At 34.2% G+C, this 14,716-nt stretch overlaps 2 protein-coding genes across 7 annotated transcripts in view; one reads left to right on the top strand and one right to left on the bottom strand.

The window, feature by feature from the left end:
* LOC133521481 (CD82 antigen-like) overlaps positions 1 to 9,234 on the bottom strand; it is a 97,363-nt gene extending 88,129 nt beyond the window's left edge. For 4 of the 6 annotated variants that reach the window (XM_061856511.1, XM_061856496.1, XM_061856504.1 and 1 more), the window contains exon 1: positions 8,741 to 9,233. The gene's annotated coding sequence lies outside the window, so the exon portion shown is untranslated. Of the gene's footprint in view, positions 1 to 8,740 lie in introns of all 6 variants that reach the window. The other 2 variants (XM_061856480.1, XM_061856473.1) reach the window with 1 other exon arrangement.
* Positions 1 to 14,716, top strand: part of LOC133521470 (pseudouridine-5'-phosphate glycosidase) — a 180,593-nt gene that overhangs the window by 137,611 nt on the left and 28,266 nt on the right. The window lies entirely within an intron of this gene.

Here is a 14,716-nt window from a genome sequence, read left to right on the forward strand (position 1 = left end):
TGTAATAACAGGTTATGAATTATGAATTTGATGTGGATACTATCTGTCAGTGTCAAAAGTAGGGTTTCTGCTCGAGAATACTCGAGACGAGAAATCTCGAGAAATTTGTCCTCCGTCGAGGCGGGAAAAAAAACACAATGCCTCGAGAACTCGAGGAATAAATCTCTTGTTATAAGTAAAAAGAAAGCATGCGTATAACACATGATGTGTTTATAGTGTACTTCTTTAGGTATGTAAATAAATGTTTTTTTTTTACCTTTTCAGGTACTTAAACATTAACCCCCTTATTCATAAACGTGTACTAAAGTCGCGATGCCGCTAATAATCGTTTGTCCCTTTCCGACGTATCGGTATGATGGAAAGGGACAAACGATTATTAGCGGCATCGTAAGTTTAGTACACGTTTATGAATAAATATTAGTAGTTAACCAACCGAAAAAAAAGTGCCTTGCTCCGTCCCCTATCGTTCTGGCTTCAACAGATTTTCATGTTTTGTAACTTTTGAACTGCTTTCCTCAGATGTCTAAAGAATTCGTCTTGTTTCATTACCATGGTTCCTTTTTTTGCATTAGAAAAAAGGCTAACAATCTTGACGCGACTTTTTATTGGAAAACGCTTTTGATAAATTCGTAACTATTACTTATGAAAGAAAAAAATATGTAAATAATCATATATAATTTATAATTGTTACATATTTGCCTCGACTTATTTTTTAAAGTGTTTTTCAATAGAGAGAAACGTCAAGATCGCTTATATTCTTTCTAATGCTAAATTACGAATTATAGGGCCATGTAATAACAAATATTACCAAACTAAAATACTATTGATAAATCAAAACATCCCGATAGGTATATTCCTATTGGCAAAATAGCACAATTTTAGCAGCTTTATGTTACGTTGAGTAAGTATTTACGTATACATATATCTTCTTTAAGTTTGTCACATCGAGTTAAATTTATTGACCTGAATATTCTTGCCTAATAAAATATCATATTGTGGGTTACATGTTGTGAAATACCAAAAAATACATACCATTTGTCTGATTATTGATCTCACCTACGACTCCTATGCGTCTGATTTGAAATAAAGGAAAAAAATATAACATGGTTTTATGAAACTTTCAAAATTTCTCGACATACTTGAGAAACACGAGAAATCCTGGTCGATAATCCTCGTGCCTCGAGAAATAAAAAAGATCGAGAAACCAGAAACCCTAGTCAAAAGTGTCGTTTCTGGTTGAAGAAATACGAATATATCAAATCTCCATGAATAACAAATCCAGATCAAATTCTAAAAATACGTCTCGAGGTGGTTAGAAAGTACCGGCGCGACGGAATCAGAGCCGAAATAAAATTAATTATTCAAAAATACAATATTATTTCCGACGACAGTGACATCACTAACGTTTTTAGATAATATTCTCTTTATTAATAAAATTTGTTATAATTTAAATAATAGGGGAACATATGTTTAATTTTTTCTTATCACGCGTAGTTCATCCATGTGTGTATTATTATAGTTGTAGTCGGACCTAGCTAAGTTGGCAGCGATTTCGATAGCCTAGACAAGTGTTATTTGCAAGCGTTATTTTACACGTCAAACTTCTATGAAATGATGACTTTTACCTTAACACTTGCATGGTCAAGGTTATCAAAATCGCTGCCAACTTAGCTTGGTCTGACTAGCTACCGCTAGCGCTAGATATGCACGCGTAACGCCGCGCCAATGTGTGATCCGACCGGACCGGTACACGTTCGATCGGTTCATCCGTGCAATTTTAAGTTAACTTCGTATTATGTGTAGGTATGTGGTCGTGTTGTATCTATTGTTTGTGTAAGTTTGTCTACTGTATGTAATTTATTTCAGTTTATTTTATGTTTATTTCTTTTTGTCTGCTACCTTCCGTGATTTTTTTCTCCCTTGATAGTCTCATCGGAAGCTCAGCACTGGAAGTCGCCAGCAACATGCTAAGGTGAGGCCATTTCGTGACACTTTATTGTCACTTTGTGCTCTTTTATGTATGTCTATTGCCTGTTTGTGTAATTTACTGATAAAAAAAAACTATTTTTATTTCAATGAATGGGTACCTGGAGGACCTGGATATATAATAAATTAAAATATATATTTATAAATTTGTATTTAATATCTACGTATTTTAAATAAAACCGTTTATAAACTTTTATTTGAGGCCCTCGCCTTAATCCAATCTTTGACTTACAGTTGACTTCAAAGATATGTTTACACTTTTGCACCTTTGTACTTTGCATAAGGCGCAAAATGTAAGCATATCTTTGACGTCTACTGTACAAATAAAGTAACCTGGCTATTTATACTTAAGTTAAAACTATCGACGAAGACTGAGGATATTTTCAATGTTATTGACCTAAAACTTATCTTAAATGAGGTTCAAACGAACGAAGTAAATAATCCGTTAATTAACATAATGTTACGATGCAAAGCTCTAAATTTACATTACATACATATAAGTATTATATTTGGATCAGCATGCCAGATAGGCACCGTCGGCAGCAGAAGTTGTTAAGCGGGCGTGGTGTTGAACATTAATTGTACACAACTTCATTGACGCGCCAATACTTATACGTCCGAAATGGCAATTTTTTTTCTTCAAAAGTCCTTGATAAATGGCAAGGCTGTTGTTGCCGCTTTACTGTTGCTAATGTCGCTATTATAGTCTTTTTCAAACGCGATGACGATGAGTAAGGGGACATTTGATTTTTTTTCATTCCATGCCATTCACGTTTCAGACCAATCATCTAAAAGAGATAAGGCAAAAATAACTTGAATTCCAATAAGATAAAAAATACGTATCTTCGCAGCTTATAATATCTCATTATAATAGACATAAATCACCAATATATATACTACTATGTTATAAAAAATAGTATTTATATCTAACAAATAAAAAGATAAATTTTATTATGATACCGTCAAGTTTCATTATGTAAAACGGAACTGAATTGCAATGTAAAGGTATGTTTACTTAAAAATATAAATGTACTCAAGAATCGTAAAAAACCAACCAACAGAGGGGTACTTATAGTCATTTTGGTTGTTGGTCCCCGCCGGCGATACTTACCATCAAAAACAATATTCTTGTGGGGCTTGTTTTCCTCTTTTTTGGTGTGCAGTCGGGTTTATGTTTTATTTTTAACTTTTTAGTTACCCCCAAAAAACATGATATGACACTCCCGTGATCAAGACGAATCTAACGATACCTCATACATCAAAATCCATCACGCTGTTTAGGCTACAGGAGGCCACAAAGAAACAGACATACATACATACACTCGAAAAACATTACCCTCCTCCCTTTGGCAGTCGGGTAAAAAAATCGTTTCTAATTTGCATTTTCACAATCCTATAATTGCATTTTTTGATATGGGTCCGCCTACCCTTCAAGTTTGAAAAATACTATTACAGTACATATGGGGCTACTTTATAGCACTAGTGCGAGAAGTAGCATATTACGTTACTGTGTCGAACATTTAAAGGGCCATATGTACTGTAAAACGTTGTACGATACATGTGCGAATAGGTAATTCGCAACTCGTGTCGATTTAAAACACTCCCTTCGGTCGTGTTTTAATTTATCGCCACTCGTTTCGAATTTCCTATTTTTCGCACTTGTATCGTAATGTACTATAGTACGTTCCGTATCCGTCGCTTCTTTTATCAGGGAGATTGACAAGAGACAATACCCGATACCCGCTGCAGCAATGATAACATTGCTAACAACTACATTAATCTCTAAAACAAACGGAACACAACCTCACCTTAAGATGACACGTCAAATAAGTGCACTTGGAATGATGCCTGTCTGACTTTGCCCTTAGCGACGCTTTGTTTAAATTACCCGTTAGAAGCGTACAGCTGAAGCTCCATTTAGAATACTAATTATCAAGGACCAACCCGCGTGTTGACGGGTACAATTGTTTTAACGTTTAAAGGTGCGAGGACAAGTAAAACTTAATCTAAGTCGATGTCGATTGTCGATAAAATTATGACGTAACCTGTAATATTTTATTACCAATAGATTATGTGTATGTCTAAGAGTACCGTTATTTTATTAATGTTACAATCACTTCTACAATGAATTGAACTGAATTATTAATCGATGTAATTTTAATTACCTATTGACAGAATGACTAGAGTCAATGTCACAAGAATAAATCAAAGAGGTTTACAAATAGATAATAAAGTAACCAGCACACTTAATTAATATTGTTTATTTCAAGGATAAGTCAAATAGTATGATTAAGAAATTGCTTGCTATCGATATCGAAACCACTTGAGTCGATATTTGATTCATCACAAGCTAACTAAACATCGTAGAATTCCTCAAAAAACAGTACCGCAAAATAATAACATAAAAAATGTTAGCATTTGTATGACAACTACCTATAAGATCCATAATTAAATGTCAAAGCCGTTTGAACGAATCATAGAAATAGTGGTAATCAGTGTTCCCACCCACACTAGAAACTTGAAATACGTCACCAGCGACGGTCAGTAGGGATGTGGTTGCGCTTTTATGTTCTATCGTGCCCTACATCAGTCTCGTACTTAGGTACCCCAGACCATCACAATAAAAGCGCGACCATCATATGGTAACATTACAGGTAAGTAAATGTAAAGGTGGCTTTGTTTTCCGAGCGCTAGTTTCTGTGATGCTCGTATAGTGGCAATTACTATGCGCCGACTATCAGCTCTTATGGCACGAACATCAGACATAAACGTTTATTATCGTGATGAAAAATGTGTAGATAGATGTCCTTTACTGTTGCGTGATAACCGATATTTTGCAAAGTTCATAGAAGGTTCAGGTTTACTTACTATAATATCAAGAATGTAGAATTTTACTCACGTACTGAGTGTATAGAATAGGTACGGATATGATGGTAGCACTTTTATCGTCGAGCAGCTCGGAATCTAGAAGCTATGCTTACTGTACTGACCTATTGAAAAAAACTCCAACCTGTATATGTAAGACAATGTAAATACAAACTCTAATTAACGTTGCCAACAACCGCCACGTTAACATATTCAATAAAAAAATAGAATATTCATTTTCTATTTATATAACTTTACCATAAAAACTCCGAGTCTGGGATATATTTATTGATTCGTTTGACTTAACTATTTATCACGCTTTAAAAATCAGTAGTGACGATTTTAATATTAATATTTTGGTAGATTTTTATAGTAGTCAGTCGGTATTTTTTCTAAAAGTCTTCTAGAAATCGATTTTCACTGAAGTCATTTCTGGATTATAGTATGATGCCCTTGTAATACCGTGTTGTGTTGTTGCCTCACGAATATGTGAGGTAACAAGCGCGAAAATGGCATGGGTATATAACTGTGACGTCATAAAGTCGGTGGTACATTTTTTTTCTTTTAAAGAGGTAAGTATCAAATGAAAGGGCATTGTGAGTAGATTAGAACTAAATTACAAACAATAAGATATCCACTACTTAGGCGTTTAAAAAAAAATCGGGCCAAGTATTGAAAATATTCTGGCTTCAAGGAGACAAATTGCCAAGATCGCGTCATGATTAGGTCAAATCTACTGTTACTAGATCACACTCTCTTACTGTTAGCCTTAGACTAGTCGCCTCGTAATATTAAAACTAAATTAATCTCTAAAATCAACTGAAAAGCACTATAATTGACTACGGTACGGTACCCTAAAAGTTAAATTCTATGGAAATAAAGCACGATAAATACTTCGACGCTGACATTAGACGACGTCACAGCGTTGGAAAAAGTCAAAGTTTAACACCAGACTTGCCCAACGCTTCAGTGCGTTCGTATCGCCTGTAGTCTTGGAAACCTTTTGGAAATCATATAAGGCCTTGCGTCCTCCCAACAAACACACCATACGTAAATGGCTTATGCAACACTCCTATTAACAACAACAGACTGAACTGCTTCTAACTCTAACTCAATAGTTAATTCCTAATACGAGAACTGACGCATATTTTATATTATATACAGCGTCATAGGCGTATATATACATAGGCGTATATGTATCATGTAAGTACGTGTTTTTTGCTAATCATTTTTTTTCTGTATATAAATATAAAAGTAGATTTCTATCTCATCTACATTTATACCTAGGTATAACTATAGTACAAGCTCTGCAGCGACCTTCATAAATTCTATCCCGCCTATCCCCAGGCTCATAATTAGTTAGAGAGTTTTTCTTTCCAAGGCCGGCTCTGGCGAGGGACTATGATGGAATAAAAAAATGACCTTCTCTGCAATATTTTCTTAATGCAAGCCGCAATACGCTTAGATACTTCAAAGGATAATACCAAGGTTGCACCGCTTGCACTTGACCCCACTGTAAGAGCGGTTCCGGAGCAATCATTCTCAGAACGGATAATACTCTATTGATTTAGTTTCAATTTCAATACTCGTACTTGCTATGGATACAGATGGATTTGTAGTTGCAGTTCAAAGGCAAAGAGAACCGTTAACATTAAGACAATATTAAATCAGTGAAAGAGCACGGCATGAATAAGAAAATTAATATGTGCGGTAAGAATATGTTTTGTGTACCCAAATATATTCAAAATATATTCAAAAAACCTTGTCAACAAAAAACTGTGCAAATATAATATAGATTGGAATAGAATTAGTTAAATAGAACGGCGGTTAACAAGACGTCGTCAATAGTCGGCATCTATGAATCTACGAATATTATTTTGCTTTAAAATATATTTATTAGTTAACAGGCTGGATCCGCAACTATCAATTATCTCGTTATAGTCCCAGAGAGAATCGCGATACCTTATAAAACAAAGTCCCATGCCGAGTTTGTGTCTATATGTATGTATATTGTATGTATGTAAACACTTTATTGAACATAAGACAGGTTAGGATACAATTAAACAGAATGAATGCAATGTACAAGGCGTTAAGGGATATAAGGGATAGTCTATGTCTGTATGTTCCCGATTAACTCAAAAACTATTGAACGGATTTTCATGCGGTTTTCACCTATCAATAGAGTGATTTTTGAGGTATACTTTCTTAAGATTTTACCCGTGCGAAGCCGGGCCGGGTTGCTAATATCGTATAAATATTGACGAGCTTTAAACTAAGGTCAATATAGCTACTTACTACTTGCGCTTGGTGGCAATTGTATGGACTCGCAATAAACACTCATTGTGTAAACAGGCCCCAATGTCCCAGCCACACTTACCCCTATGCCACATTATCTGCATTGACCTTACCCCAAATGTAAATGTCTATTGTTTTCTTCAAAATAGCCGAATATCCCTTAACTTCGATCGTAATTCTCAGTCAGCCCCCTGGGCGAAGTTAAGTTTCCAACAAGCACAACACAGCCTCGCCAGGGCCGTTTGTTTTCCATTGTTGGCCCTATCATAAATATTTAATGAATTCGTTTCATTTGCCCTCAAAGAATAGCAGAAACTATTTTCTTATCGATGATCCAGATCAAGTCATAACGGCACCTACTCGTACATAGCGTAATAATTACACAATAGTAGCTAAGTAAGCTAGCTTAATTATGACCCGTTTTGGTGATCTTATTTATTCATATATGTATCAAGAAAAAGAAGCTGACAATCACAATATAAATTCCTGAGAATTAGCTACTCATATAGTTATATTTATATATTATTTTGTATGTCACATTAAACATGTCTAAATAGTAAGTAATACATAATACTTTAAAGTTAATTATATTTCTTTTTCGTGTCCGTACGTACATATGTAGGAAAAGATTAAAAAAACTTGAATGTAAGTTGTAAATTAAACCAAGAAATTACTAATATAATCATAAGAAAAACTTAAAGAAAATGTTTAAAGGTATACCACCGGAATTAAAAATATTTTTAACCTCGACGTTATTTTAAATGATAGTTAATTCTAGTTTGCATTTTATGCAGCGTACGTTAAAACTATTTTTATAAAGTTTATGACAACGGCAGCATCCGCTCGGTGTACCCATTACATTTCATTAAAGTGTCAAAACGTCCTCTCAAAGGTCCGGAACACCTTTGTTCCGTGATAGATAAGAATACTATAAATAATAATATCGAAATTTATTATCATTGACATGGAATAACAAACTCAACCTTTCTTGATTAAAATAAGCATTTTCAATAAAAAGCATAGCAAACTTTGAATAAAGACTTACTAAATGAGACAACCATCAAAATTCTAGACGAGTTTCTTTTATGACAGTCAATTAGTGTTCTAAATTACTCCTACTTAATGTCGAATGGTGTTTTATAGTATCACTTTTAGCATAAGTTTTAAAAGGTAAACCTATTACAATGGTGTATTTAACGAATGAAATTCGCATCTCTTATCATCCACGCCCCTTATGTCTTAACTTTATATAACATACACAGAGCGCTTGCATAAAAATAGATGCTAAATGTGAATACTTACATGCTGCAATCAAAATACTTAATGTATTTGCTGACGATGAAATAGGTGGATATCTGTTTTTGCTAATCGTTATTCATTATTATATTATTGGGTGTAAATAAACACCAAGCGTATATGAAATGATAACCATATGATTTCATAGGGATGTATTTCCGAATGAAAATATGCATTTTTGGCAATGGTGAAATAATTTATCTAAACACAGGAGACATGTCGCACATAAAACATTAATTACACAGATCTTATTTAGTTGTTTGATAACTTTCTACAAATATTAATAATAATACTTTACCCTGTAGCATGACGTAGACGTGGCACCGCCCAATTTATTCGTCAAACATGAATTTTGTGCCACAAAACATGTTATTAAAGTCACACTTTGAATAGAATCGTTCAACTGTCCAATGTCTGAGACGAAAAACCGAAACTATAAGAGCGTTTTTCAAATAAGTTCAGCGTAACGATCGCGGTCACGTGCATCAGTGCACGTGCGTTGCCATTCGGGTGAACGAATAAAGTGTTATCTGTATGCAGTTTTCCGCGAGGCAATGTGGCAAGCGACTGCGAGTCGCTGCCGGCGAGTCGCCCTCCGCCTAGCTGTCAGGGGTTGGGGGGTGCGGCGGGGCGCAGGGCGCCGCGGGGGCGCGGGCTAGCGGAGCGACGAGCGACGAGCGCGAGCGACAGCGGCGAACAGCGGTCGGCGACGGGCGTGCGCGTCTTACCTCCCGGCGGACTGAACTGTAGGGCTTCAGTGGCGCTAGGGCGGCGCGCCCACGCTCGATACTGCCGCCTTCCTATCGCCCTCCCACGTTGCAACTACATTATTACAATAGATATAATTCTTATATGCAATCATTTTATTTCGTTCTCAAAACTACTACAATACGTAACAATCTTGTTTACTGCATTGTTAAATACGAACGTGCTAATTCATATTCTACGAAAATAGAACTTATTACATAGTATCTAAAAATAGATATTGGTAATATTGCTTTTTTATTACCTATTTTAAGTATAGGTTGTTGGCCGGCATGTCAAATTTTCAATTCTTTCTATCGAGCGATAATTATGTAATAGGGTAACTACATTACAACGTCACTAGTTATTATCACGAGTGGTGACATTGCTGAGCTTTACGAATTTAGTAATAGGGACGTGCGTTAACACATTGTTTGACTTTCAAAATAAGAAAATGCCAATTATCTAGACAAATGAATGAGCAATCTACCTTTAACACAGTAACTATTTAAAAAATATATCGTGTACGTACGCATTGTAATTATCGAACGAGCGAGCGAAGCGAAGTGAAGTTCTTACATTCAACTCACTAGGGACACGACAATGAAATTGGGTAAATGTGTAGTTGAGGCATTATATTTTAGTCATTAAATTATGAGCTAGCTCGATCAAGGCATTAAGGAGCTGAAAGAGCCTAGAAGGCAAAAAAGCTATTTGTGAGGGGTCTTGCTATTCTGGTAGATAATCTTAATTGCAAGAAAGTATGGTCGATTTTAGTATCAAATTAAAGTGCTCGGTTTACACAATTATAATATTGTTCTTTTTAATTTACTATTTTAAAATATAATTATTTTTACAATTTTTATTTATATAATATTATTAATATTATTTATTTTTTATTACAAGATAAAAACTAAATAAAATAATCATAACTTCTTACTTACCACAAATAAACTTTATTCTTGGTGACTTAAATTTATCATTTAAGCCTCACAGACTGCATTAAATCGCTCGGTTTTCGATCCTTTGCCGACTAAGTAGCATTCAATTGATTTAACTTTTTGGCGAACCGTGAGTTCTCAGTTTGAGGCGCGAACTACTAGTTAAAATAAAAGATTTCAACATTGAAATTCATATTTTAAAACCAACCAAGTACGATTCCAAACTCGCGCACCGAGAATTCCATACAAACTTTCAATGATCTCATCTAACAATAAACACGAAAGGCCTATGACCATAAGTATACTAAGCATATTTGTGAACAGGGCCATCTATCGGTAAATTGGCTAACTAATTTGCGCGACCTGTGTGTATGTTGATTTTTTGGGGATATTTTTTCATTATGTGAGCCGATATTAATAATTTTTGTTTTATTTGAGAGAATGTTTTTTTGTTGAAATCTCAAAGAAATTTCAAGTAAAATAGACGCCTACAAAGGAGGTTAAATTGCAAATGAAATTAGAAAATGTTCTATGATAATTAAAAAAAGTTATCAAGAAAGAGGAGTGATTATATTGTTCATGTAATATTTATGATAATGTTATGTAAAAAATTGATGATATTTCGTTGGAAAACTTCGGCGATGCGATAATGGGGAGAGGGGATAAAAACAATTTTTCATTATGGAAAAACATTAAAAATTGTTTTGATATGTTCAATTTGAGTTAAATTACAAATGATCTAGTAACTAGACTAAGAAATGTTAGCCCTTCTTTATAAATTATATGTGTATATATATATATATATATATATATATATATATATATATATATATATATATATATATATATATATATATATATATATTATACATATATACACCGTGTTTTCATTGAATTTCGTTAACTTCGGGCATGAGTAAGTGAGTAAAAGGAAAGTAAATAATTAAATGTTGCATATAGCGTTGTTGTTATAAGGGCATTACATTGAACTCAAATAATTGAAAACTGTGACATATAAATGTCATTTCTAACATCGATCGTCCGAGGTAGTACTGACGTTTAGTAGCAAATGTATTAACTCATACTAAACACTAATCAATATATAAACAGGCCCGTAGGTAAGAATACACGCTCGTAGGGGCCTTATAAGATAAAAATAAATTATTGATTATCTCCGAAATGGAGTAAATTAGAATACCGGTGTATTTGAGAAAGTTACTTAATTTAAGCTCAGGAATGCATTAATGTACCCTGGAAATTAACGGAAATCAAAATCACGGTGTAGATCAAGTGGTAGCTTTTAAAAGAGCTGAAATTGAACATTCCAAAACTTTTTTTTTTCGTAGTAGAAATAAATATTTAAAAAAAAATGTGAAAAAGATATCTGTACTCACGTATTACTGACATATTACTATATCAATGATATTAAATGGCATAGTTTAAAAATACTTATAAAAGATAGAACAATATTTGGTAATTTACTACAATAATGAAATTCATTAAGACTTCAGAGCATAATTTGTAAAGTATTGTTTTATATTTAAAGCTTATCCATGTTCGTCATTTTGGTCGACGTCAATGTGACATAAATTGCAAACAGACTTCGATCTTTATTAATTATACAAGTACCTGGTGGGGTCACCAATAATCCACTGTTGTACGTACGTAATACGTATTCATATCACAATTGATGATGGCTGGACCTTAGGACTACTGCCTTAGCATTGTCAATGTCAAACTGACATATTTGATAGTCTGCATAATTTGCTTTATATACATCTCGCTCGCACTAATATGCGAGTACGAGCGAGATGCATATAAAGTATGTTAGGCACACGCACACGTTAGCGAATATGCCAGTGTCAAAGCGGTGGTAGCCGTTCTTATATGTAAATCTTGTTAATAACAAATTTTGGGTCCAGCAGTTGCGGTTATAGAAAAATTAAATTAAATTTTATTAGATATTAATAAATAATTTAAAATTAATAAATTTAAATATTAAATTATTAGGTGAAATTCTAATTTAATAAAGTAAAAAAATATGATTGAATACATTTTATTCTAATTTAAATAAAAATACTAAAATCTAGATAATTATTTACTGAAACTTAAATAATTTGGTGGAATTTTAGTTTATTTAGAGGAATATGTAACATTTATTAACGTACTAAATATTTTTCATTTTTTGTTTGTTTTAATTTTTCATCTGTTTATAAAAAATATATTTGAATAATTTTAAAATTAATAAAAAAAATGAATAAGCTTTAAAGATTGTCAGCTAACAGTGTAAACGATGGAGCGTTTCCATGTCATTATTGTAATTAATCTGTCGACGATTAGTAGCGAAACTCGTCAACACCCTCGTTAATTTGTAATTCGAGGCGAGTAATTATTTTTTTATTGGCTCGCTCTCTTGTCCACTTTCACTTTTGCATATAAATCATACGATACCCTTTTCAATTTGTTAATGCCTTTTGAAGCGACTTCTAAATGCAAAAGTAAGAGGGTCTCATTTCGGATGAATGTTTTTTTTATAATTATACGAGTATGTTAGTAGATGAATAATATTTGTTTTGATTGCGTACAGGCACGATAATATAATAAATCTATATATATAAAAGAAGAAACTGTCTGACTGACTGACATATCAACGCACAGCCTAAACCGACCTTCTAGAGATTCCAAATTTGGCACGTAGGTTCTTTACAAGGTCTAGGGGTACACTAAGACAGGATTTTTCAAAATTCACCCCCTAAGGGGTGAAATGGGGGACCAAACTTTGTATGGGGAAACAAGATTAGTTAGACTATTTTATTCGAAACTTTACAAGAGTATTCCTAACGATAAATGAGTAAACGTGTGTCAGGTTTTTGAGAATTCAACCCCTAAAAGGGGGAAATATGGTGACTAAGTCTAAAAATCAACATGGGTATTCTTTCTATGGTTTATCGGGTCGCTGATTACAAAAATAACAACGATTGTAAAATCTAACGAGGTGGACGTGAAATACAAATCCCCTGTTGGGGTGCGATGGGGTTGAAATGACTAAATATCAATATGGGATTTTATGGTTATTTGGGACGTTATTTACGGAAATGGCATTAAATGATTTTAAAATTTAATATTGTGGACTTAAAAAAGTTGTAAGTATTTTTGTCAAATTGCAATTCAATCGGTCCAGTAGTTTCGGAGCAAATCGGTTGTAACAGATGGATTGACAGACAGCCACACGTGATCCTATAAGGGTCCTTTTTAGCTTTTGAGGTATGGAACCTGCGTTATCCTAATAGATACTACGACAGAACAGTTTGGTTCTATTGCTACCACTTTCAAACATGGCTAAAAATGTTATTCATTAGGAAGTACTTTAACAAGTATAAAGTTGTGGAATACTTCATGCATTTTTCAGAACATAATTCTAAATCTAATAATCGTGGACAAACATACATACTTACCTACATGCGTTCATACTAACATACCCGTATGTCAAACTGAGAACCTTTTTTTTTTGCTTTACGCGGGCGAAGCCGCGGGCTGAAGCTAGTATTTTATATAAGTATGTTCCGTGCGACAAAGGAAGTATTTTCCCTTAAAATTAAGGGATTTTAATAATGCTGATATCTGTTGGAATGTTATTCAGATCCGTGGGTGACGGCAGCGGTATTTACACAAGGATATAGTATATTTATCACTATATTTTTATTTCAAAACAATTATATTCCAGGTCTGCAGGCCTAGGGGCCAAGGAAGTCAGAACATGGTACGGGAAAATGTAGGTCGTATCGCATATCTGACTTTCTTCATACGGGAAGTATATGATTAGTAAAGCAAGTTTGCGTTTCGCGCTGCCTCGCCGAATGTGTTAACTGCAAGTATTTTTACATTTACGTTTGGTATTTCGTTTTTTGACAATGTTGCCAAGCACTTTATGCTCATAAACGTGCTTGAGGGTAAGTGAACTAATTATGACCATAAAATAATCAACGGGACGCCGTAATCCGTCCGTACTCCAACAGTTTTATGCTGATTGTGATTTTACGGTCGTGAATTTGAAATAGATTGTGGAATATATACAAAAGTATGTACCGGGGTTCTTAGGAGGTTAAGAGTCCGTAGTAAGCTCGGTTCTCCATACAAACGTGGTTACGCTCTCATTTTAAAACGACTAGCTAGGTTGCTCTAAGACTTGCCTGTAATTAGTTTATGTAGCTTTAGATACAATAGTAAAAAAAAAAAAGGGGAATTTAAGTTCTTCATACAAAACTTATTTTTGCTCTATTGTATTGTATGTAGAGTCATTGTATGTGCAAAGTTTCATTACCATCCAACACGTAATTTTAAAATGAGAACGAAAAAGTTGAAATTAGGCCGAGCTTACTGTGGACTCTTAATGGCATTTTACTGTAAAAAAAATTCCCGGTATACTCAAATATGTGCGGCAGACGCGATGGAGTCCGTCCGGAGCCGTTCGCGTCTGCGAGGAGCCGACCAGCTTGCGGCCGCACAAATCTGGACTGGAATCAAATGCGCTCCGACGCGGCTATATCCTGTAAAATCCTGAAAGCCATCGACGCTTTTTTTAATTAACA

Source organism: Cydia pomonella, chromosome 1 (genome assembly GCF_033807575.1).
Source record: "Cydia pomonella isolate Wapato2018A chromosome 1, ilCydPomo1, whole genome shotgun sequence".
In the NCBI taxonomy this organism is placed as follows: domain Eukaryota; kingdom Metazoa; phylum Arthropoda; class Insecta; order Lepidoptera; family Tortricidae; genus Cydia; species Cydia pomonella.